This window comes from Pinus tabuliformis, chromosome 8 (assembly GCF_031772625.1).
Source record: "Pinus tabuliformis cultivar Carrire ecotype Pingquan chromosome 8, CPIR1, whole genome shotgun sequence".
Lineage (NCBI taxonomy): Eukaryota > Viridiplantae > Streptophyta > Pinopsida > Pinales > Pinaceae > Pinus > Pinus tabuliformis.
This window is the reverse complement of record NC_142294.1, coordinates 1682863668-1682886755: the sequence shown is the minus strand read 5'-3', so window position 1 is coordinate 1682886755 and position 23088 is coordinate 1682863668. Positions and strand designations below refer to the sequence as shown.

General features: G+C 37.6%; 1 pseudogene across 1 annotated transcript in view; it reads right to left on the bottom strand.

Moving 5' to 3' along the window:
• The window catches only part of LOC149242701 (uncharacterized), a 42853-nt pseudogene extending 21227 nt beyond the window's left edge, over positions 1 to 21626 (bottom strand). The window contains exons 1-3 of the transcript XR_016246663.1: positions 21227 to 21626; positions 18530 to 20078; positions 3246 to 3323 (exon numbers count right to left, since the gene is read on the bottom strand). The product of XR_016246663.1 is annotated as an uncharacterized LOC149242701 (transcript). The remainder of the gene's footprint in view (positions 1 to 3245; positions 3324 to 18529; positions 20079 to 21226) is intronic.
• Positions 21627 to 23088: the final 1462 nt, after the last annotated feature.

Below are 23088 nucleotides of genomic sequence, written 5' to 3'. Positions count from 1 at the left end.
AGGAGTTTGGTGCATAACTCTGGAAACTTCAGATCAACATTTGTGGTGGTAATGTTGAGTGTTTCTATGAAGTGTTCATAAGATTTCGGTAGACTTTTCAGAGTAATGACTACCATATCTTCTTCCTCCATGGTCCGACCAATGGCTTCGAGCTGATCTCGAATGTCTTTAATCCTGTTAAGATGTTCCTATAACGACATATGTTCGTCCATCGTGATGGAGAACAGCTGATTTTTGAGAAAGAAGGCTCTGCTCTTGTCGGATGTCTCGTGCAATTCCTTAAGATGTTGCCAAATTTCAGCAGTTGTTTTGCCGGAAGGAATCTGCGGTAACTGATCATCAATTACAGAAAGTTTGAGAAGCATAACAGCCTCTCGATTTCGATCATCAAACTTATCTTGATCGTTACCAGTTGTACCAGGACGGAGCTCTTTGGCTAAAACAAGCTGATCAAGACGCCTATATTCAAAAATGGTCAACATTCTCTGTTTCCAGATGTTATAATTTGTGCCATTAAAGCACTAACTGCCTTCCAACATCAGATTGGTTAGCAAAGCCATCTGCACGTTTCCCAAGACAGAAAATACCAAAGAAATCTGGCACAGATTTTAATGCAGATGCCGGCTGAGTTTGGACAAAAATCTGACAGGTGCTGGTGTAATAGAAAATATAACCAGAAATTGGTCTGAGGAGCGGGTTCAAGAAATTATATATATAGCATGATCGTTTACTAAAATAACTTACTCGGCAAAAATCCCCACAGGCTTTCAGCGCTACCCGAAACACAACAAACGCTACCCAAAACACAGCAAACGAAGATACACAAACGCTACCCGAAACACAGCAAACGAAGATACTCACACCTGATATGTGTTACGTTATCTGCTGTAAATGCTCCACCACGCTGCAGACTCTCACACGTCTGCGTAGAAGAAATATAAATAAAGAAATTCAGAAAAAATTCCGTTGTTTCGTTACGCTGTTTCTTTACGCCTTTATCGATGGTTGTGCCGACAAGAAGACGGGCAATAATCTCTGCGCGGTTCCAAATACTTCCGCGATGGCTTCTCAGTCACGGTTCAGGGCATCGGGGATGAAATCGAACCACGATGGAATTTGCAATTTGACAAAGAACTCTCTATATTACAACAAAGATATTAATTTGGATGGGCGACGTGGACAAACAGAAGGGCTATGTCGTCGATTTCTTATCAATTTCGCTGCATGCCGTCTTCAGAGATCTCGAGGCATACCAACTTCCTTGCATTTATGCGCAGATTGAGACGGCAGAATCAGATGGCTATGGAGATGAGTTGGAGGACCAGGATTCAACACACGATGAGTGTCGCACATGCACGATGGACACTGTATTCTTATATTACTGTATTCACGATGGATGCTATGAATAGATCCGCGTTACCAATGGAAGCTACAGATCAGTAGCCACTGTCAGATCTGAGATATAAGGATCAATGCGTCCGCTTTCTTATCGATATGTTGTTTGTTGTTTCTGTCATGACCACGCGTACCCTTCGTCTCGCATTTCTGTCACTTTCCTTGAAATCACGCTGAATCGTTTAATGGAATCCCCAATCAATCGATTGCAGGCACGTAGTTTCCACGAAATTGCCCAGATCCGAAGACACTCACAGTGACCCTAATAGAAACTGACGAAGAGAAAAAAAAAAAAAATCTCCACAGAAGAGCAATTTCGAAATGAAGTACTGAATTTTTCAAACTATGAAAAATTATTGAAAAAAAAAAAAATCCATGTGCTCTGATACCATAAAACAGTGTGAAACACGCATATGGATTTCCAATGAATGAATTAAATTAATTACATGAGCATAATGTAGCTCAATCAGTAATACAGAGATATTTACAGTAATAAAAACATCAAGTTTCTATTTAGAAAATAGAAACAACCAGTTTCATCTAAGAAACTGCTAAAATGATAAAAATAGCAACAGCTAATAAGAATGAGCATTAAACACTAAATAGTATTATTCTAATAAGGGGGAGCATTGCGTTCCTCGTGGTAGTGGCCCCCATGTTGAGCGAGGAGAAAACCTGAGAGAATAGAAATGTGTTTGTGTGACAGCAGCTACTTCTGTGAGTTGAGAGTGCAATGCGAGAGTAAATTGAGAAATGAAATAATTTTATATCCGCGAAAGCCTAATAATGTGAGTTGAGAGCAGGGGACATCCCTATGGAAAGAAAATTGAAATTTTCTGTATTGAGTAATATGTTCCCATTTGAAAAAGTAAAAGTTAGTAAAAACAAAAATTATATTGGAAAAAAGAAATTGTAAATTAAAATTAAATCGACTGTGGAGAAATTGGAAAGGAGTCAGCCGCTGCACGATGAGCGGGAAATAGGCACCGTTTTGCACAGTTTAGTTTTATAAGTCAGTAGTTTAGTTCTATATGTGCATTAATACAGGGCATTGATGACAAAAAGTAGATCAATGTGTAAGATAGAGGAAGATAGCATTATGCACAAACTCATTTTTCCAAAAACATTACCCTGAAGTTTTATTGAAATATTATTAATCCAACATTGATAATAATAATAGGCTGTTGCATGAAAGATTTCACCAAAACAAAACCCAAAATTTGAAAATATTAAATCCTAATTCCAATTAATGGTAGCCAATTCCGAGAAAATTTTCTTATTTGTAAGCATCCAAATAAAGAAAATAGTGTACATTTAAAATGGATAGTTCACGTTTACATGTCAAATATCTCCTCTCAAACTTGCACTGGAGAGAAGAGAATCTAGCAAGTTGTCTTTAAAATAAAATTGGTTGTATTGCTCACAATCCAACTCAATGCTTCACACCAACCATTGTCAAAAATATTGAACCTGGTGCTTCACATAATGGAAGACATGTCATTCGAAGCCACAACCAACGAGTCATCAACTTCCCAAATCTAGGTCAGTTGGTCAACAACATGAAACAATGAAGATTACCTCAACCCAATAGCAAATATGAAGATTTAATGCTTCCAATTAGTTTGCCTACGTTGCCAACTAGGTTGCATTGACTCAAGGCTTAAGCATAAAAACACGATGAACGAGCTAATGAATTACATCTAATATTGTGGATATGGAAAGACCCGCAGGGCCTTAATAATTTCTAGGTGCATTTCATAATAAAAAAAATAAATGTAGTAGCACATAAATTGCATAAATCCATAGCTCAAAGGAAGGATGATCGCAAGTAAATAGAAGAGTGAACTTACAAGGCTTGAGCACAGAATGGAATCGGATGAAGGGCCAATGGTGTCAACGTACAGTAAGATCATGGGCCTTCAGAGCAACTAGAGCACCAACAAGAAACGAAATTTTTAAATTAAGACAAACATAACTTTCACAGGATAATGGTTTCTCAATGTGACGTACAAACACTAAATACTGAAAGGACAATACTGAACAGGAAACAAAAATTGACAAGTACCAAAAAATACTAACTATATGTAGCAGAAACAGAAGGCAGAAAGGGGCAATGCTGAACAGCGAATAGAAGCTAGCATTACATGGCAATCATTGCTTGAGGTAAAATGAATAGTTATCAAGGGTCGAGGGGTTTAAGAAGCCCACCTGAGAGAAACAGAAAATGTTTGCCCAAATCAACATGGAAAGAGCATCTCAATTTCACCACAGGAAATAAAGGCTAATGGGATTTCTAGTTACTAGTTAACAATGAGATTCATCCAATATTATCTAAACAAGTTGGGGAATTTGACTATTATGAAGAGCCTCATAATGTCCGTCAAAAGGGGAAATATGTTCCATTAAAGGGCTGGTCAACCAGCATGTCTGTTCTACATCACGACACTGTTGGGAAATTTGTCATGACATGTACACACCATCATTTTAAGGAGAGGATCATTCTCACAAGAAATTTGTGTCATCGATCCTCTTGGTCTACCCTTATGACCTGCAATTTATTTTTTCTTAATAGAATTGGAAGTATATCATTCACCTGATCTTGCTTTGATGTTGATCAATGCTTGGTGTGTTTTAAATGTTACCTTGTTGCATGGCATCCTTTGTCTGTATGCATTTTCTATGGTCGAAGTGTAACAGTTTTACTTTTTATTTCTTTTCTTCTACTTAAATATTCATTCCTCCATGATAAGAGCCTGAGTGACACATTAAAAAGTACTTTTGTATGCACTGTTGAAACGTGTTTGAGATATAAAATGCAGAGTGCATTTTTGTCTACAGCTTGGAAGTAGCTCTAATTTATAATGCATAAGCTCACTGCCTTTTGATGTTTAACCTCCTTGTAACATTCATAGTCAGACTAAAGTTCAAACCACAAAAATATATTATAAGATTTCACCATAATTGGGCACTTCTCAATGATGCATATTTACTTTGATAAGCAACTTTAACTTACTATTAGAAGGGAGAAATGCTTTCTGGTGGCACTTCAGCGCAAAATAGGTTAATTTCATGTCTTAGGAAGAATGATTCGAGCTGTGTGATGACCTGAATCCCTCAAATGAAGATACCTCTTTGAGACATAATTCGAAGGTAAAACTAGAACTCTTAATTATTATCTTGTTACATACGTTTATATCATCAACCTGGCTTGATGTTGGACTGAACAATTAAATGCTTTTGCTCAATTTTGGAATATATCCACCATAATCGCATTATTATTTTTGTTGGTGCAATTCCTGACTTTTGTCATTTTTATGTTGCATTCGTTGCCCATAACATTGTACTATCCTCTCCTCTATTCTGAATCTCTTTTTGGATCATAGAATTAACTAGGACGGCCTAACATGCAACTTCTTCACTCATTATGCTATCTGTAGGTTTGGACTAAGTTGCAAATTTGACAATTTCATGGGACACTTAAATTAGATTATCTTTAGACTTAACAATTGAATCTGCTGGAGGAAATTGTCTAGAACAATCTTCTACATCAAAAGCTAGTCAACACCCTTCTGGTGTTGAAAATGTAGGAATAGATTCATAGTGTTCCACTTCAAGAACAAAAGTGGCCTTTTACTTTTTTGCGAAGTTGACAGAGTCGACTGGTTTTAAATGTGATTGAGGTGCCTTATCCAATCAACTGGGTGCATAAGCCAAGCTAACATTGTCTGTTCAGGATCCAGGGCATTGATTGACCAAGCAACAGGTAATTTCTTGCTGAGTTCTAACCAGGGTTGCCATGAATTTGACGGACATTATGAAGCTCTTTACAATGGTCGAATTCCACAACTTGTGTAGATAAAACTGGATGAATTTCATTGTAACCTTTGTCAAAAACAATCTTTAACCATGGTATGTAAGTGTAGAGACCAAAATATGATAGAAACGATCAAAATCTGATAGAAAATATAGGGTCTTTTATGTTGTTCAAACAATTATTTTGACTATAAAATATTCTCCATACAAACAGAATATATTCTGAAAAGAATTGTAAAATTTAGCAAGCAAGATTAGTTCTCATTTTCAATCTAGAAAACAGATCAGTTCCTGTCGTTCATGTCACCTTATTCTTGAAGGACACTTACCTTTAGTTCTTGCAGGTGCAATGCTGCAGCCTGGCATTTCACATTAAGCAAACACAAAATTTCATATTTTTATCCCAAATAATATTATAAATAGAGGTACACTATTTCTGAGATCCCTAAGCTATTGGAGGAAAAGTTCCCCAAGCCACACCACTGAGGGCTGAAAAGGCAATAACATGGGATTGCAAATCATAATTCTGGTGCAATATGCAGTAGATGAATTCCACAGGTGTCACTTCCAGCAAAGACTATTATTAACAGCATGACACATTGACAAGTGGTGACAACAGCAAATTTCGGTATTCTAGTCAGAATGGAAGCTTAGAGGTAGCACTTCAAATCAGCCATGCAAAGGAACTTAAACTAATTGATCTTAACAGACTGTGAGAAGTAGATCCAATGCATGGTTTCCATTTTAAGCATTAGGTATTGTCATTTGAGCTTCATATGTGCAAGCAACTGATTAGGAAGTGACCCTAGTCCAAAAAATTTAGGAATATAGCAAAAGAAGCAGAGGGTTTCTAAATTGGAGGATGGTTAAACCAACACCTTTTGCCACAGCCACAAAGTACAGTCAGATTCAGCAGACCACTCTGGATAAGGTCCGATCTCTGCTTCCATAATCTCATGCTGTTGTTGTAGATTAATTTACCACATAGCCTCTGAAATACATAGTGTTCATACAGTCAGACGACGTTCAATGCGATAACATCAATCCCAGTGAAGCAAGTTCCCATGTTAAGTTTTAAGACAACCAGATGCCATGTTGCCAGGTCAATGAATATATGGTCTTATGTCCTATTATAGCGAGTCTGGATAAACTAATTATATGACATCATGAAAAGTCGTCAACTTCTCAAACAAGCTCTCGCACCCATATGAAACCCAGAGTGAGGATCACTGCAGACTGTTAAAGTTTGTCACACGGTACAAAATTACTGAATGCAGTTGACAGCTAATTTAATCGACTGTTTAATTGTACCTTAAACTTCCCATAAGCAATTCAGCATTAGCAACTCAACCACTAGAGAAAACCATGAGTAGACCCTCCATCAATTCACAGTGCACACCCATAACAGAGCTTCGCAGTATTTATATCAACGCTGGTAAGTTCTATACTACTAGGTGCTATTACAGTAAGTTCATCTATTTTACCTAAATTAGAAATTGTGACTATTGGAAGCAAATGCTGACCTAATTTCCATAAAACAATTCCTCAAGACCACTTCAGACAGACCATTCAGCTAATGTAAACTGCGGCAAAGGCAGATACATTGTAAAGTATTTGAAAGCCTTAACAACCTTGCCATCACTAACAGCATATCAGATGAATCTGCAACTCACCGCTGTTATTATTTGCAAGGTCCACTTTATCAATGTCAAATGACAACTCACTAACCATTTTAGCAAACCAATTCTAGGTTATATATGTGAGCACTGTCAATGTTATTTACCTGGGGCACTACAGCCGTTGCAAGTACATAACAACTGCTAGGCCAAACCCATTTCAGACTGAACAACTAGTGCATTTAATAAAGATGTATCACTCACTAAGCACTAAATCAGTTGTGTTTTCATATTTAACACATAGTGCACTTTTCTGGAAATTTCATTTGGATGATTCCATCAACACAGCCACCAAGCCTGTTTCAGATTGCCTGCCTAGACTATAATTACCAAAGTTACCACTGCACTTCATCAATTGCAATTTACTCCCTATTACTAAATCTTTCCAGGTGCATTTCAGCAATATCATCACAGAGGCTGTTATTTGTGGCTGAATATGTCACAGCACCAATATCAAACTTTTTTGAAGATGTCATGAAATATTCTATTGCGCTTTTTCGAGTGTGCAGTCCTTGCATAAGATAAGATAATTATATTTATGTCTAACTAATGACCACAAAATAGGTCAAAGAGACTGTTGAGTACAATGATGTCCATAAAATGTGGAAAAACCAAATGTTCTTCTGTAAAAACAATACAATGGATGAATATAAAAGGTACAATGCAGGAACATAAAAGATACAATGTATGGAATGCCCTGACAGAGAAGATCCAGGGGCTAATGGGTCCGAGAGGATCAGACCCATCTCTCTCCTAACATGAAACGACTGAATAACACTGAAAAAAATCCACAAAATTTACTGGCCCAGTGGGAGGTGGGTGGGGACTGTCCACTAACTCATGGATGCTCATTGTGCATCCATTATAGTGGCATGTGCAATCATATCAGGGACAAGACGGACCTCTATCTTTCATCTGTTTGTATAATTTTATTGCCTCCTTCAGATTACCCACTTTGCAGAGTCCATTCATCAATGCGGTGTATGTGACAACATCAGGGCTCTGACCTTGGCGTTGCATCTCATAGAAGATCTGTTGAGCTTCGTTGGTCCTATTATGCTTGCAAAGCCAGTGTATTAATGTACGATACGTAACTAAGTTAGGCCTGCAGCCTTTCTCTGGCATCTCACAAAGAAGTTCCCCTGCCTTCTCCAGATTAATTGCTCTGCAAAATCCATTTATAAGTGTACTGTATGTTATTTGATCAGGTGGAATGCCTATTTTCGCCATAACATCTAATAACCCGAGCGCTTCCTGAAGCTTGTCTTCTTTGCCAAGACCATCAATAACAGTGTTGTATGTGATAACATCTGGATTGCACCCTTTGTTTAGCATCTCATGAAGCACTCTGGTGGCCTCCTGCCATTACCTTTCCATACATAAACCATCGATAAGTGCATTGTATGTGACCACATCAGGGGATATGTTTTTCTCGGACGTTTCAGAGAAGAGCTTCCTTGCCTCATCCAACTTATGTTGTTTACATAAACCATCAATAGGTATATTGTATGTAATAACATTCGGATTACACCCCTCTTTTATCATCAGGTACAGTAGTTTGTTGACTTCATGGAGCTTACATTCTTCGCATAGCCGATCCATGAGCCTGTTAAATGTGAATGTGTCAGGCTCATGGCCATTTTGCAGCATAACAGCTAACAACCCGAATGCCTCATGGGATTTCCCGGCCTTGCAGAGCCCATCTATTAGGGTATTATATGTAACATGACTAGGCCTTTGTTGTTTGGGTTTCATTTGGTTGAAAACCTTGATAGCGTCCTCCACTCTGAACTTCCCGCAAAGCCCTTTGATGAGGGTATTGAAGGTTACGACATTTGGAACATACCCATGTGCTTCCATTCCTTCAAACACTTTGAACGCATAATCCATTCTACTTGTTTCACAGTGACAATTGATGATAATGTTCAAAGTTATCATAAGCCTATAAACAGACAATGCAGATTCATGTTGATTCCGTCGAAGCAGGCTACTTAACAAGAGACTGCAGGTGATGAGAGTGGGGGTGGATGTTGATTTAGGTGAAAGCAAGTGCTTGAAGGTATCCAGTGCCTCTTGAAGTCTGTTGGTGCGACAGAGTATTTTAATGCGCGTGTCTGCAGTGGCACTCAAAGTGCGAAAGGAAAGATGATGAATGGAGGTGTTATTGTTGCAGAGGGAGACCACTGTGTTCCTCGTTGTAGTGGCAGCCATGTTGTACGAGCAGAAATGTGTTTGTGTGACAGCAGCTCCTTCAAACCATAATGAGGAATGAGATTGAAACCCTAATTTGTTGAAGGTTTTATTTATGTGAGTTGTAGATCATAAAACCAACCTAGATCTGGATCTACTAAGGGTTTAGAGGGATCAAATTTCTTTTCACTGTAAAAGATGTTTGCATCTCAAGAGATTGGATATTTGGGGCTTGGTAGATCAGGATTTAAGATGAAACTAGGATGGGTTAATTTCCCCTTTTAAATAGGCTATATTTCACATGAATACCATAGGTAAATACCATTAATTCTCAATATCATAGGTCATTTTTATTTTTAATATTTTATTTCTATTATTATAATCATTTTTATTTTTATTTTCACTTTTATTTTTATTATTATTTTTATGGGTTATTTTTATTTTTACCAAGTTAAAATGTTTAGTTTACGTTACATTAATCTTTTAATTTAATTTAATTAATTAATTTTTATATAATTTGACTTAGTCAAAATGTTAAATATTACATTACAACATCTCTGCCATAATGGGCTAGAGTGCCTCTTGCTTAAATATTTCACATTACCACATTTTATGGCCATGTTCCAAACAATGTGTTTTAGTCATACAAAAAACGTAACAGGAAATTAGCAAGCACATACTTAAAGTTCACGTGACATTGCCTAATTCATGAATATATACGATAAGTCCCTCGTCTCGTCCTTGAAAAAAAACAGTGTAGAATATACTCCCCGGATGTTGATGTAGACCTTTTTTGGATAGCTCATCGACAACACTGTTCTACTCAGATATATGTGGGAGAAAGACAAATCCAGGAATTCCCCCTCGAATCTCTTTGATGCTCTACAACAAGTTTATAAGCTTGTGGTGTTCAAAAGTTGTACGACCCTGAAACCAATTTATGGCCACCTTTGAATCTCTGAATACCACCAAATTGTCGACGGAAAGCCATTTAGCGCAAAATAATACTCCCCAAAGAAAAATGACCCATGCACAAATGTTTGTACCCTGACCACAATTTCACATAAAATGAAAACAAATTCTGGATTGATAATAATATATACCCCACACCCACAGTTCCCACTGTTGGTTGCCCCATCAAAAAAGCCAACAAGGAATCTGTCCCATATGTTAATGAGGTGAATACATCTCGTGTGCTTCTGATTAGCCATTGAGGCATACTCATTGAAGTATGCAACAATGGAATAACAACACTACTAATATCCCATCTAGATCCCTGGAAAATATGGGCATTCCTCTAGAGCAAGAATCCTCAAAAAAGAATAAAGGAAGGGAACACCACTCTTTGTATTCCATGAGCCAATTTTGCACGCAAACATCAATGGAAACCGTGTCCCAAGTTGGCTTCAACATTAGAATATTCACTACACTCAACAAGGTAGAAATTGAATGTGGGCATTGTAAAAAAAGATAAGCCACATCTTCACTAGCAAAGGCACACAAAACACACATCCCTGGTCCATAGAAATGATGTTTGCATAAATTTTGCCACATCAGAATCTTATTCCACCATAATATCCAACCAAAACACTTGACTTTTAATAGACAGTTCCATTTCCAGATTTTTCTAATAAACCTCGAGGAGACACTCTTCTGTAGAACAAAAGTGATGTGGTAATAGGCCTTGTGTGCATAAATCTGCCCAATTTTAGTACAATCATCCCATATGCAGGTTTCCCTCTTTGTCTTTTAATGTTAAGCCATCCATGTATAAGTTTTGTATGTAAGAATCCCATTGCACAACCAACACACCATATAGACCAAGTTGTTTAGAGTTGCACCATGAAGGATATGAATAGGGCGAACTAGGATACATAAAGCTCTAATTTAAATAATATATCCCCATGTTGTGTATATGTCGAATGACTTGTACCAACAAAATGTGGTCCCCCTCAAATACCCTAATGGGATTTAAGCCTATTTCCACCTTATTTCCAACCCCAACATACCATTTAAGATTTCCAATCAGTCAATTTTTTATTTTAATCATACTAGACCAAATGCATGAGGGCATTTTTTAAACCACAGCCCCAATCTAAATCAATGCCCACAGAGACAATATTTTAAATATTTTGCAACTATAATACTCTGCCAAATACCATAACCATTGAGAGCATGCTAAAGGTTCTTTATCAATAAAGCCCAACCAAAATATTCAATATTTAAAATACCTCAACCTCCATCCTCCTCCCTTTTGGAGATGCTTTCCAAGCGAGCAAGATGAAATTTTGGTGGGCCCCTTGAACCTGCCTCGATAAAATTAGAAATAATTGAATTGATCTTGTTGATAATAGCCTTTGGCAAAAGGTAGAGGTGCATGTAGTATACATAAATACTTTGTAGGACTGATTGAACAAGAGTCGGCCAACCCCCCAAAGTAAGTCCACGGAGACACCCTTCGCTTGATATTTTTCCATTAATCAATTTCAATCCTTAATTCCATATTTATTAGGCTTTAGAAAAAAACAGAAATACTTGAAACCTTTGTCTAATGGTGCAACATTTATCCCAAAGATGCTAGAAATATGCATGATGGATGGGTCATCTCGGGAAGCAACAATTAATGTTGATTTATTGTATTCATGAAAAGACTTGATGCCTCACCAAATGAGGATACAAATCTAATGCAAATAGGTCCATTCCAGAATAGATATCACTCCCATAAGTAGTACATCATCCACAAATATAAGTTGAGTGATTGATATATTGCAAGTAATCGAAAAAACACAGAATAAACCCAATGTGAGTGCCTTAGAAATTGTCTTGCTCAAACCATCAATGACTAGTAAAAATAGTAGAGAGTATAAAGAATACCCTCAACAAAGGTCATGGGAAGCAATGAAAAAATTAGATGGAGCACCATTAATAAGAATTGCATAATTAACTAGAGTAACACAAGCCATGATCCAAGCAATATTCATCACATACAAGCAAATTTTATGTAAGACCAATCTTAAGAAATCCTAATCGACGAAATCATATACCTTGATAAAATCCAGTTCCATTAACATAATTGGTTTTTTCTTTACCTTGACGGTACAGATACATTCTTGTGCAATCGCCACAACATCTTAAATCAATTGATTCTCCAAGAACCCAAATTAAGCCTCTGAAATGCACCTGGCTAAAGTAGTCTTTATCCACATAGCAATAATCTTGGAGATGAGCTTATAGAGTGTATTACAAAGAGAGACGGGACAGAAATCCGCAAACGAATCTGGCACCAAAAATTTGGGGATCAATGCAATAAAAGTAGAGTTGATGGCCCTAGAAATATTTTCTAGGAAAAGAAGAGATCATTCTTTCTAATAAAGAAAAGAAGTATAGTCACTGAGATCAACTCTTACATCTTCAACAACTAGTTGGGAACTGTAATAAGGAGCATAAATAGACATTTAGCCCAGGAGAAACAAAAAATGTACCCAAAACTAAACACCAACTATTCCATCAGCTACAGAAGGATTAGATACTACAGGGACTTTAATTACTGAGGTATCCAAGACCAAAAAAATTATAGGCAATACATAAACAGCCTCAAGGACACAAACATTGACTCACAAAAAGAAAAGTCAAAAGACTAGACCACTAATATCTATACATATAAGCAAAAATGACTAAGAAAATTGGAGAGGCAGAAGCTAATGGTTAGGAGGGGCCGGAAAGCACCCTCTCCACTGAAGTTGGTTGTCCTAGAGTTTTTCCACAATGATTAAATCTTCATCTTCCAGTAGGCCTCTTTTGGATAAAGCATTTGCCCTACAAATCAACTCTTTATGAACATGTTGGAAAGAGAGATGTTGAAAGTGTTCTTTCAAGAATTTAATTCTCTCCTTCCTGCAAAAAATATCAATAACTTTAAGTTGATAGCTCCCTTTAATCCACCCTACCACACACTGAGAGTCTCCTTGAACATGAAGTGAAACCACCTTAATGGAAGCAATGGCCAAGGGCCCACCAAGAAATTATATTTGCTTTTGTATTGGAACCCATCCACATGTTCATATAAATATGCAATGCGGTATTTCCATAGAGATTTATAATAGCTCCTCCATCGAAGACTCCATTTTGTTGTGCTCCATCAAAGAATCCAGAGTTATACACAGAGAAAGCCAAGGGAGAAGCAATAAGGCGTTGTGTTGTAGGTTTTTTCTATCTCAAATAGTCATGGAAAAAACCGAGAATCTAGGGCAAGATCTCGTGGATGTTGATAGGGCGGTTTTCAAAGATCAATTTGTTACGAGATTTCCGGATTCCCCAAGCCACATAAAATGGAAGGGATTTATGATTCCACATATTTTAGTCTCACCAAGAGATTTTTGTCTCCAAGTAACTCAATGGACCTGAAAGTCGAAAGTTGAGGCTCACAAGGACTTCCTACCACAGAGTAACAACGAAATCACATTGGAAAAATAGACGTTCATTTGTTTCTGGACCTCGCTTACATAGAACACAAGCATTAGGCCCCATGAACCCACAACGAGATAGGTTGTCCCACATTAAAATCATGTTTTCTAACACCAAGGAAGTAAAACATTTAATTTTTTGAGGAATGTCCCAACTCTAGATTTTATGACTCTACCATTTCACCTATGGGACAATGTTTTTTGTGTGATCATTGCATAGGCTAGATTGGGTGAAATTTGACCTGTTGCTAGATTCTTTTTCCAAACAATGGCATCCTTACTATCATTAGGAATGAGACCACCTCGGGACAATTTTAGGATGAAGCCCTCCCACTCCTTTGCTAGATTACCCTACACACCCAGATTCGTTGAAGTCTTACATCTGCCATTGAAGTTGAATTTGGAGCCTAGCATAAATGTGTGACTAAGCATTGTTATGCCATCTGCATTAATTTGATTAATAAGATCTTGTGACAATCTAAAGAAAAAAAAAGATGTACCTCCAATGAATGGTTCCACTCCTAGCTTGATGTTATTACCGTCACCGATATCCCACACCAACCATCCTTTTATCCTAGGCATAATAATCACCAAGCCTTTCCAAATATTCAATCCTCCTTTGTAGGTTGAGGATTGAGCCATCCAAAGCCATTCTGAAAGGGTCAATCTTTCAAGTATTTGTCAGCGATTATTGAGATCTAAATACCTGTATCGGTGATCACTTGCCACAAAATTTTCATTGCCAGAGTCGAGTCGAACTAGTGAAGGTTCTTAAAGCCCCATCCTCCATAGGATTTAGGTTGAGACAACATCTCCCACTTCGCCAAGTGAAATTCAACCTGTTCTTTCTTCCCTGCCCACAAAAAAATGAAAAAATCTTACCTGATTCTATTGATTGCAAATTTAGGGACCTTAGACAATGGGAGCTAGTAAACGAGTATACTCTCCAATACTGATTTTACAAGTGTCTTCCTACCACCAATCAAAAACCACTTGTAGCACCAGTTGTTAATGCGTCACAGACTACATTTAAGAAGCCAATTCTAGTCTTCCACCAAATAACATTTAGGCTTGAGTCAATAACCGAGATAGGTAAGTCATTGCTCCAAAGATACCATTTTGAGTGGGGGAAAGATGATAATCCTCTCAGAGATATCAGTTGTGGCGTTGTGCATATAAAAGTAGGACATACCTTGGTTGATCAACATTCTAGTGGCCGCAAAAAAGGAGTCAAAAATAGAGTTGAAGATCTTGCATTCTCTAACCGATCGCTCTCCAAAGATCAAGACATTATCCACAAAGAGAAAATGAGTAAGAGTTATGTTTTTGGAAATCTTAACACCCTTCAAGGAACCATTAGACTTGACCATAGATATCATCCCACTTAAGCCTTCAATAAAAAGAATAAATAACAGCAAAGATAGGGGACATCCCTGTCGCAGACCCCTAGAGGCTGAAAATAAGGCAAAAGGTGAACCACTAACTAGGACTGCAAAATTAACAAAGGAAATACAACCCATAATTGAGTTTGTTACCTGCAAGTCAAAGAAAATATCTAATAGGAGTCTTAGAAAACCCCAATTTACCCTATCATATGTTTTTACCAAATCCACCTTGAGAATAGCAGTGTTGCACTTTTTTATTTTAATGGAAAGGATGGCCTCCTGAGCCACTCCAATAGCATCATGAATAACTCTACTAGAGAAGAATCCAAACTTCTCCAGAGAGATGTTAGAAGAAAGAACATTCCTCAATCTATTTGAAATCACCTTGGAGATCACTTTATAAATAAGATTGCACAAAGAAATTGAACGAGAGTCGTCAAATGAAGCAGACTTTGAGATTTTTGGAATAAGAGCTAAGAAGGTAGCATTGATTTCCCTTGAAACCTAAGTTACCAGTAATTCGCACCTCTTCAACAACTTTTAAGGGTTACGAACCGATCAAATCAAAGAAGGCTAAATAGAACTCAACAGACCAACCATCCCGCCCAGGACTTTTATCTCTAGCAAAAGAATTGAGAATCATTTTGATTTCATCCATGGAAAGACCCCGAGAGTGACCAACCACATTAGCAGTGAAAATACACCAGTCTGGGCATATATTTATAAGGATTTCTTTGGCTTTATCTGCAGATACCATGCTTTCCTGAAAAAGGATGATTGATGGCCTTTGAGACAATACTAGTATGCAGAGGGCTCGGTGCTTGGGAGGCCCCTCAACTCCTTTGATGTTTAAGGAGATAATGATCATAGGAGACCCTCAATAGGGGCATAGATGCTCTAAGGGCCCTAGAAATATCCATAGGATAATAAAACTCCTCAAATAGACCCCTGTGTGGATAAATGTCTCTAGCTAAGTCCTTTTAATTGGCCTCTTCTTCCTAATTGAGACGTTCTAAAAATTGGGAGTAGTTTTTAGAAGTGAGGTAGAGGCATCGCAAGGACTAGGGTAAGTCAGAATGGCTACGAAGTTGAGGGAAGACAAGGATGAGAAATCCAGGGATAATCCCTTCTTATGGGTCTAGATAAAGCTGAAGAGGAGCATACATGGGGGCAAAAGATGAAATCTTGCAAGAGGTGCGAGACTCCTCCACCATGCGAAGTAGGTCGTGACCCATGATGTCAAAGAAATGTAAAAACAATTACATTATCCAACCATTTGGACCTGGACTCTTGTCTTTTGCAAAAATTTTAAAACCACCTCCACTTCCTCGAGAGATATAGGCGAATGAATACGTTGATTATCCTTTGTGGTGAACATATTAGGATACATATGGGAATTATCCAATTGGTTAGCAAGGTCCACATCCACCCTGGCTTGATACATCTTTGAAAAATATTCAACGACCCCTTGTAGTTCCGGAAAAGGTATCATTTTCTGAGACATGTGATTGATGGCGGAAAAGTAGCTCTTCAAGGGATTGTGCAGACATATTCACAAAGCCAGTTACAGTAGAGAAGCTGCGATGGTGTTTAGCTTTTCTTGGCTTGCAGAAAAGATGATGAATGGGCATGGGCAAGGGATTAGGAAAATTGTTGTCAAGGTGGAGTTTGTTGGTAATTTGACAACAAATTAATGTAAATGTAAATTTGGATAAATTGTTTTAGTTATTGACAAGTCAGTTTCATACCGAATCAGCAGTTATGTAACTAAGGAGGCTCCTATAAAACTGATGAATCCCGAACTATTGTAACAGAGAATCATTTCATTGATTGAATAGAAAATCCAATCCCTTGCCCCGTGGATGTTTCCTTTACACTCTGTCAAGGTTTTATCACGTAAATCCTGAGTTATTACTTGTATGGTTGTTGTCGGTTTTATTTCTTTCTTGTTTTGTAACCTCCATTAACTACACAAGACATTCATACCTACCCATCATGAACTTCGTTCTTTGTATGGAATTTCCACGTCGCACCAAATTTGCAAGTTCTCGTCTGCATTATATAAAATTACAATATGATAGGATACAACAAAAACATAAAGAAATCCAGAAATTATATCTTTCTTTATTGGAATTCTCACATTTCAATAGGAATCCTATGATGTAAAATAATAAAATTGGATTTCATTTTGAATGAAGACAACAGATCAATAGCTGACCAATACCTGTCATTCCTGTTGACTAATTCTTGAAGGACACTTAACTTTAATTCTTGTAGATGTTGCTCCCTGGCATTTCACATTAAGCAAACCAAACATTTCAATTTTTATCCCAAATAATATTATAAATATATACCGAGCTATACTATTTCTATGATCCCAAAGCTATTGGAATCAAAGTTCCCCAAGCCACACCCATTGAAGACTAGAAACGAAAAAACACGAGATTGCAAATCATATGTCTAGTGCAATATATAGTAGACAAATTTGATGGTGTTCACTTCCAGCAAAGACTATATTATATTCACCAGCTAGTAGCAGAAGCAAAATTCTGTATATTCTAATCATATTTCCTGTAAGAAGCAAATCTTAGACTAGTATTGCACATTCGCCATGCAGAGGAAGTCAAACTAATTGATTTTAACAGCCTGTGACCTGTGAATCCAAATTTCTGTATATTCTAATCATATGTCCTGTAAGAAGCAAAGCTTGGAGCTAGTATTGCACATTAGCCATGCAGAGGAAGTTAAACTAGTTGAACTTAACAGCCTGTGAGAAGTGAATCTACAGTAAGGTTTTAATCATTGTGTACTGCCATTCGAGTTTCATATATGCATGCAGCTAATTAGGACAGTTAAATCATGACATAGCCACAGAGTAAAGTCTGCATAGAGTAAGATTGATCAGACCTTTTTGGATAATGTCCGATCTCTGCCATCATACTGTGAATAATGTCCTATCTCTGCCTCCATACTCTCATGCTGTTCTTGTAGACTGTTTTGCCACGTAGCCTCTAAAGTACAGTGGTCATACAGTCAAACTACCTTCAATGCAATAATACCAAACCTAGTGAAGCAAATCCCCATGTTGCCAGGTCACATTTATTACAGTGAATCTTAATAAATTACATGACCTCAGGGAAAGTGATAATTAATGTCACACTCTCAAACAAAATTAATTACTGAATGCGTTTGACAGCCGATTGATCAACCATCTATTTTAGTTTTTACCTAAAACTAACCATAAACAATTCAGCAATAGTAACTCACCAACTGGTAGATCAAGCCATGAGTAGACCAAACCCAGTTCATCAATTTTCACGCATAAAACTGACTTGATGGTATTTTATATGGTTGCCGGCAAGTCTTATACTAATAGGTGCTATTACAGTAAGTCCATCTGTTTTGCCTACATTAGAAGTTGCGATTATTGGAAGCGATTTGCTAAATACTAACTCCGATAAAACGCTTCCTCAGGACCACTTCAGACAATCTAAACTGAAGAAAAGTCTAACACTTTGTATAACATTTTTGAAATCCTTATCAATCTATTAACAACCTTTGAAACAATGTCATGACTAAGAAAATATCAGATCAATTTGTAACTCACCACTCCTATGATTTGTAACGTCCTCTCCTAATATTAAACACCTGATGCACTCTTATTGAAATTCCACGTGTACCACTTGATCAACTCAGCCACCATACCTGTTTCAGATAGTGCATTATTACCGAAGTCGTCCGTGTACTTCATCAACTGCAATTTACTCCCTTTTACTAAATCTTGCGAGGTGCATTTCAGCAATATCGTTACAGAAGCTTTTATTTACAACTTAATGTCACAACACAAGTATCAAACTTTTTTCAAGATCTCATCCAATATTCTATTGGCGTTTTGGGGTGTGCCTTCCTTGCATAGTACGTCCATGATGGTGGCATATGTAATCATATCAGGCCCATGACCTCTGTCTTTCATCTGTTCGAATAATTTTATTGCCTCCTTCAGGTTACCCACTCTGCAGAGTCCATTCATCAATGTGGTGTATGTGATAATATCAGGGCTCTGACCCTGGCCTTTCATCTCATAGAAGATCTGGTGAGCTTCGTCTATCCTATTATGCTTGCAAAGCCCGTGTATTAATGTATTATAACTAACTAGATCAGGCCTGCAACCTTTCTCTGGCATCTCCCGAAGAAGCTCCCCTGCCTTCTCCGGATTATCCGCTCTGCAAAATCCATTTATAAGTGTACTGTATGTTATGCCTTCTCCGGATTATCCGCTCTGCAAAATCCATTTATAAGTGTACTGTATGTTATTTGATCAGGTGGAATGCCTATTTTCACCATAACATCTAATAACCCGAGAGCTTCCTGAAGCTTGCCTTCTTTGCCAAGACCATCAATAACAGTGGTGCATGTGATAACATCTGGATTGCACCCTTTGTTTAGCATCTCATGAAGTACTCCGGTGGCCTCCCGCCATTGCCTTTCCTTACATAAACCATTGATTAGCACACTGTACGTGACCACGTTAGGGGATATGTTTTTGTCAGGCATTTCAGAGAGGAACTTCATAGCCTCGTCCAACTTGCCTTCCTTACATAAACCATCAATAAACACATTGCATGCGACAGCATCATGGGATATGTTTTTCTCAGGCATTTCAGAGTAGAGCTTCCTCGCCTCAGCCAACTTGCCTTCCTTACATAAACCATCAATAAGCGCACTGTACGTGACCACATTAGGGGATATGTTTTTGTCAGGCATTTCAGAGAAGAACTTCATCGCCTCGTCCAACTTGCCTTCCTTACATAAACCATCAATAAGCGCACTGCATGTGATCACATTAGGGGATATGTGTTTGTCAGACGCGCTAAATGTGATTATGTCAAGCTCATAGCCCTTTTGCAGCATAACAGCTAACAACCCGAAAGCCTCGTAGGATTTCCCGGCCTTGCAGAACCCATTTATTAGGGTAGTATAAGTAACAAGACTAGGAGCTTGTTGTTTGCTCCTCATTTGGTTGAAAACCTTGATAGCGTCCTCCACTCTGAACTTCCTGCAAAGCCCTTTGATGAGGGTATTGAAGGTTACGACATTTGGAACATACCCATAAGCTTCCATTCCTTCAAACACTTTGAACGCATAATCCATTCTACCTGTTTCACAGTGACAATGGATGATAATGTTCAAAGTTATGAGATCTGGGATAATGTCGGCTTCAATCATAAGCCTATAAACAGACAATACAGATTCATGTTGATTCCGTCGAAGCAGGCTACTTAACAAGAGATTGCAGGTGATGAGAGTGGGGGTGGATGTTGATTTAGGTGAAAGCAAGTGCTTGAAGGTATCCAGTGCCTCTTGAAGTCTGTTGGTGCGACAGAGTGTTTTAATGCGGGTGTCTGCAGTGGCGCTCAAAAGCAAGTGCTTGAAAGCATCCAGCAGGGGTTAAATTTGACGCCCGTATGCAAGTTTTTGGCGATTTTACACGTAAAATACGATTTATTTTAAAATTTAAACGTCATCTCTAACTTGCAAATAATTTTCGAAAACGTCATTTTGACGGGCATATTAAAAACTGACAATTTCAGTTATAAATGCCAAGACGGCGATGGCGTGGCACGCATTATTGATTGATTTAATTGGGCAGCTGCCGCAGCGGGCCGGTGACCTCCAGGCAGGGGTAAACTGCTGGTAAGTTTCCGCGGTCATTTGGAAACTGCTGGTAAGTTTTGACCACCTCCAGGCAGGGGTAAACTGCTGGTAAGTTTCCGCGGTCATTTGGAAACTGCTGGTAAGTTTCCGGTCAAAGTCCGTCTCGAAATGATCAACTAATGAGAGCAGTCTTTGAAACAATGCTTTAGTGTCTCTGTTAGCAGGAGCATGCCCCACTATTCTATCCGCCACTTTCTTAGGCAACTGATCCCAATGGTGGCCAAAATAAACCATTTCGAAATTAAATAAATCATCTATACTCTCCTCAAGTAAAGGAAAAGGAAAAGCATAATCAAGATAGAATTCCTGATGGCCATCAAACATAACAAGCAGCAGCGTGTTGAGAGGACGACCAGATATATTCAGTGGCTTTCCTTCTCCATTAGTGAGCATGCTATCAAATTCTGATTGGAACTGCTTTAGAAGATTCTCCTCATTTGATAAACCCTGAAGAGAAAGCTAAAGTGAGTGGAAAGGAAAAATAATGTATGCTTTGCAATTTTTTCCCTGTGATATGTTTTAGGATCTAAACATAAAAAGAGTTAATTATAATGTGGGAACAGAAAACATGTTTGAAAATGTGGATCACCTCCTTTGTATACACAGCACAAGACCATGATTGATTGCATTGTTGTGCTTGAATTTTCTCCCATCTTTCCTCCAACAACTCGCTTCCTGCTATGCGCAAAATTTGTAGCATCTTCATCTTTAGCATGCTGTCTATCCATTTCCCTTCCAACTTAGAGCAATTTCTTACATCCAGAACTTCCAATGAGGTGAGGCATTGGAAATCCTCAGGGAGCTTCTTTAGCTTGTCGCAGCCTTTCAGTGATAGAACTCGCAGTGCTCCAAGTACTTGAGTTGGCAGAAACTTTCTGGCAGCTTCTGTAGACTCTGACAACCGGTCATAATTAGCTTTCTTAAACTTGTTACTTCTCCAAATCGCTCCGGAAGCTTCTCTAGATGGTCGCACTCAGTCATGTCAAGATGTGTTAAAGTGGAGAAGTTGCAAAACCCATCGGCCCTGTATAATGTAATCACCAGGTTATATTTTATGCCGAGTAATTGCAGAAACAAAAGAAAAGAGAGTCAATCTAGGTTTGGTGTCGAATTGCATTTTAAATGGTCAAATTTGTGCTTATTTTGAATTTTTCCAGATATTCGCCTGTGGGCAATTATGATTATTAAATGTTTTAAATAAAATAGTTTATAGATTATATTCCTTAAAAGAAATCATATAAATTTAAATTTATAAATTATTTGCATTTATAAATTATTTGCGTTAAAATTAGTTTAAAATTAAACTGTAATTAAATTATTTTAGTGTGGTTTTAAATAATAACTAAGTTTTAAATTACAACGATTTTTCTTAACCTCAAATGCTACAGGAGTGCCAATTTTGGCTCTCATTATGAGTTTTTCCAATCTGTGTTAGTTTAGTTTAGTTCAATTTTAATGCTTGATAATTTGTTTTTTAGTTTACTTTGTTTTAGATTGTATTTTTGTATTTTGCTTTCTTCTTTGCCTAAAGTGTAGAAAGTGTAGAATTCATGTAAACAATTTCTTAATTTGATTATGTATTCATTATTCAAATTTAACCCCTGGCTACCATTGTCATTGATTATTCACAACTGGGAGGGATGAATAATTTACTTGCCATGAATACCAGCAGTGAATATCAACATTATTTCACAAAAATTACTATTTGTGGTATACTGCATATTATTTTTTGTTGTTTCTATATATATTTCCCTTCTATTTTATCACTATTTCCATTTTAAACAAAAAAAACTTAGAACATTTGAACAATCTGGAAAATTTGTTGAAAATTTTGATCAACAGGTCTCAAACAAAGTGTAGCAATGAGACTTGAGCCGAATGGTACAACAAAGAATGGAAAATTTGAACAATTATGAGTACAATTTGAAATTAGATGAAACTTGTACAAATAAATTTTAAAAGTCATATGATGGGCAGTGTAAAAATAAAAACGTCACAAAAAAATTCCTTGACGGGTAGGGCCACCCGTCAAATTTAACCCCTGGTATCCAGTGCCTCTTGAAGTCTGTTGGTGCGACAGAGTGTTTTAATGCGCATGTCTGCAGTGGCGCTCATAGTGCGGAAGGAAAGACGATGAATGGAGGCATTATTGTTGCAGAGGGAGAGCACTGTGTTCCTCGTTGTAGTGGCCGCCATGTTGTGCGAGCAGAAATGTGTTTGTGTGACAGCAGCTCCTTCAAACCTTAAGGAGGAATGAGATTGAAACCCTAATTTGTTAAAGGTTTTATTTATTTGAGTTGTGGATCATAAAATCAATCAATGTAGATAGTACCTCTAGATCTACCAAGGCTCTAGAGGGGTTCAAATGTCATGGGTAAATATCATTAATTCTCAATATCATAATTGATTTTTTTATTTTTTTTCTATTATTATTATCCATTTTATTTTTAT